The sequence below is a fragment of the Microtus ochrogaster genome, unplaced genomic scaffold, assembly GCF_000317375.1.
Source record: "Microtus ochrogaster isolate Prairie Vole_2 unplaced genomic scaffold, MicOch1.0 UNK4, whole genome shotgun sequence".
NCBI lineage: Eukaryota > Metazoa > Chordata > Mammalia > Rodentia > Cricetidae > Microtus > Microtus ochrogaster.
In genome coordinates, this window is record NW_004949102.1 from 16,434,315 (window position 1) to 16,438,846 (window position 4,532).

The 4,532-nt window shown below is 38.2% G+C and overlaps 1 protein-coding gene across 7 annotated transcripts in view; it reads right to left on the bottom strand.

Annotated features, from left to right (window-relative positions):
- Braf (B-Raf proto-oncogene, serine/threonine kinase) overlaps positions 1-4,532 on the bottom strand; it is a 139,238-nt gene that overhangs the window by 88,127 nt on the left and 46,579 nt on the right. The window lies entirely within an intron of this gene.

The window sequence follows — 4,532 nt, forward strand, 5'->3', positions numbered from 1 at the left end:
GTAGACCAGGCTGGTCTCGAACTCACAGAGATCCGCCTGCCTCTGCCTCCCGAGTGCTGGGATTAAAGGCGTGCGCCACCATCGCCCGGCTATTAATGACTATCTTAACCCTTTTTTCTATACTAGTAATATATTCTCACATATGACAGATTCAAACAATACCTGCATAGTCAGAATAAACAATCAAAACTGGCCATTGCTATATTAGGTAAAGAAGTCAGAAACAGAAATACAAATACCATACTTTCTATACTGTGGAACCTATATTTAAAATTCTACACACATATATATATACATATACAAACAGAATAACTCACAAAAATCTACTTTCATCTTCCCCCCAAATTGGGGCCGTCCAGAAAGCAAATGCTTCTTAGGGTTTGTTAGTGTGATGGTTAATCTTCAGTGTGAGCTTGACTAGATTTTTTATTATTTTTTTTTATAAAGGAATACATTGTGCACCATCACGTAAGGTCTGGAGAATTTAGCCAAAATCAACTGTCTTACAATGTGCAAGCTGAATTGTTTGTTCTAAGATGAGAGCAAATGAAAGGTCAGGGTACAAGGGGTTACTGAAATAGAGATTTTAGAATCACCCAGGAGACATACCTCTAGGAGTGTCTGTAAGGGCATTTACAAAGAACTTTAATGAAGAAAGAAAGACCTACTCTGAATATGGGTTGTGTCATTCCATGAACTGAGGTTGAGGTCCCAAACAGAATAGAAAAGAGGGAGCAAACTGAGCACTAGCATTCATTTCTCTCTTTGCTTCCTACAGATGCAAGGTTGACTCATGCTCCTGATGCCTTGTCTTCCTGTAACCACATCATCCCAATAATGGAGCCTTCTTTTAAAAACTATAAGCCAGAGAAACTTACCTTCCTTAAGTTACTTTGATCCAGGATTTTGTCACATCAGTGAGGAAAATAAGGGAACATCAAGAGAATACTTTCATGTTCCCTTTTTACTCAAGGAAAGGACAAATACATAAAACCCAGGCAAATGTCGTCTATGTAGGCAATACTATTTTTTAGATACCTTCCACACCAATACATGCATTTTTATTTCTTCTCAATAGTCATGTAAATATTTAATTAATGATTTAAAATCTTTTAATTACATTGATGCATGGCAAACTTCTATAAATGAACAAAGATTAAAATTAAAAATACAAATAAACTGGGCTGGTGAGATGGCTCAGTGGTTAAGAGCACTGACTGCTCTCCAGAGGACCCGGGTTCAATTCCCAGCACCCACATGGCAGCTCACAGCTGTCTGTAATTCCAGTTCCAGAGAATCTGACATTATTATACCAATGCACATGAAATAAAATTAAATAAACTTTAAAAAAATACAAATAAATGTTGTCATTGAAGGTCTGGTAGACATAGGTGCAGATGTAACAATAATTTTACCAGAATCTTGTTATCCAAATTGGCCTCTTCAGGAAGTAAATATTTGGCTTTCAGGGATTGGAACTTTATCTTAGGTAAAACAGAGTAAGAGATGGGCTAAATGAATAGGGTCAGAAGGACAGAGAGGAAAATTAAAGCCATATGGAGCTAACTTAGCAATGAAATTTGTTACAGCAATGGAATACTCAGATTAACATCCCCCTATAGTGGTATATTATTTGTGTTTTAATAAATAAAGCTTGGCTGAAGATCAGTGAAAAGCAGCCATACTTAGTCAACCATACAGGACAGGCATTGGAGGCACACACCTTTAATTCCAGGAGCCACACTAGTCATCTATACAGGCCAGGTGGTGGTGGTGCACACCTTTAATCCCAGCACTAGAGATGAATATAAAACGGAAGGAGACAGGTCTCACTCAGTCTCAAACTGAGAATTCATGGAGGCAAGATCGCCCATTTTCAGTTTAAGGTAGAGGTAAGAGTCAGCGGTTAGCTACTTTGCTTTTCTGATTTTCAGGTTGAACCCCAATATCTGTCTCTGGGTTTTTATTATCTCATGCTACAATTGGCACCCAACATTTAGGGCAAAAATTCACACAAAAAAGCCATTTGCCTGTGTAGCTTTACAGCCACTGTCATAGGTTGGAGTTACACATAGCTGGAGTCACTGCCCTAGTGGCAACATTTTTCCTTTTTCTCTCCTGGCGGGCTCTCCTTGAGCCCCTTCTTGGGCTGCTGCCAAACTAGGTAGCTGCCTTGGAATCCAGTCAGGCTTTTACTGCTTTTTTGCAACAGCAATAAGCCTTAAATGCTCATCAACATTGTCAGCAGATTTGGTATGACATCTGGGACTTCATAAAGAGAGGAAACAGTTAAAAGAGAGAGTTCTGTTTTTTGTTTCTTTTCTTTTTTACCACATTAAGAAATGGGAAACACCATAACATTACAGGGATTTGTGTCTCTGTATATGATGGACAGTTTGAGAATGGAATGATTAAATGAGGATAACTAATTTAGATGGGATTTATGTAATACAATTGTAAACATTATCAGCATTATCATTTCTGTTGTATCACTAAAAAAGTTGGTTAATCTGAGGGCTAAGATACAGGCCTTAGAAAAACTTAATAAAACAGATCACAGAGATATTCAAATCCAGACAGAGAAATTTAATGGAGAACCAATTTTAGCATTGCATTATAAGAATATAGAGGAACAGCCTAAGGTTTTCAAAGAACCAACCTCAATATCTCCATACAGGAATTGCCAAATGAGTAAGAGCTGAATGGGCTCCTGTGCCAATGTTAGGTTTAAGGAGATTCAAGGAAGCAATAGCCTCCTATGTTTTGTAAAACAAATGTTACTCTCCTGGTTGGTTTGTAAAAGAATTATCCCTAACGACTGGATAGAGTTGGTTAAAGCTGTTTTAGAGCCTGGCCCATAATTAAAACTAGTTCAGAGAAGAGGTTAAAACTATTGAATAATGTGGTAAGGCTAGAGGTATGGAAATCTCACAAGATCAACTTCTTGGAGAATGAGACTATGCTACTGTAGAAATGCACTCTTTATATAATGGTGACATCCTGGCTTTATGCTGCGCATAAAACACCTAATGCCCCTTGTAAGAAACTATACTGCTCTGGATAATAAAACAGTTAGAGAAGAGAGAACAAAAGATTCAGGAGAAAAGATAAAGTGAGCATTTTGGCAAACTTTTATAAATAAAGACCAAAATTAATAATATGAATTTCACCAGAATCTTGGCATCCAAATTGGCCTCTTCAGGATATAAATGTTCAGGTTTTAGAGATCTGAACTTTATCTTAAGTAAAGCAGAGCACGAGATGGATTGGATGTATAGGGCCAGAAGGACAGAGAGCAATATTAAAACAATATGTGGCTAACATAGCAATGAACTTGGGGCATGATTTGTTACAGCAATGGAATATTCAGCATAACATTCCCCCAATCTTAGAAACAAACCATAAATTAACATATGTTTCTGCTGCGGGACAATGGTCTTTTATCCTGTCACTTGTATTATTTTTAATAACACTGATTAGACAGTATCCAAGCAGGAAGTATAGGTGGGGCGACCAGACAGGAAATAGAGGCAGAGTGAGGAGAACAGGAGAATGCTGGGAAGAGGAAAGAGTCAGTCTGAAGTCATCACCCTGACACACAGGAAGCAAGATGTGACTGCCTCGCCAAAAAATGTACCAAGCCACGTGGCTAACACAGACAAGACTTATGGGCTAATATAAGTTATAAGAGTTAATAAGAAGCCTACACTAATAGGCCAATTAGTTTATAATTAATGTAGGCCTCTGTGTGTTTATTTGGGACTAAATGACTGCAGGACCAGGTGGGACAGAAGCCTTGGTCAACAGGTTTCAGAGAAAAATATTAGAAGGTTTTATGAAGAAGAGTCACCGACCATTCAGGTTGTACAAGAACAGGCACAACAGGTGCTGATCTTCCAACGGCATCAACAGCCCTACCTTTGAAATGTTTGACAAACTTATATGGGTTGTACAATGGTCTTGAACAACAAAGAAACTAAGCTGGGTGGCGGTGGCACGTGCCTTTAATCCTAGCACTCGGGAGGCAGAGGCAGATGGATCTCTTTAAGTTCAAGGTTGGAGGCTAGCCTGAGCTACAGAGTGAGTTCTAGGACAGTCTCCAAATCTACACAGAGAAACTCTGTCTTGAAAAACAAAAATAAACAACAACAAAACAATAGAGAATCTGCAGGCTTTAGAACAGCTGGTACAGGAGGAACTAGATGCACAGCATACTGAAGAATCAACCAGCCCTTGGAATTCTCCTGTATTTGTTGTTAATAAGAAATCTGAAAAATAGAGAATGGTAATAGATCCAAGAGCTGTTAATAAGGTGATTCAGTCAATGGGCTCTCTACTGTCTGGAATTCCTTTGCCTTTTCTATTGCCTAAAGGATGGCCTCTTATACTTACTGATTTTTTTCTTCAGTATACCTTTACAAGAAAAAGAAAAAAATTGCCTTCACAATGCCTACTTATGATTCTCAGCCTATTAAAAGATATCAATGTCGGTTCGCATCCGAGTCACGGCACCAAAAAAAAAAAAAAAAAAA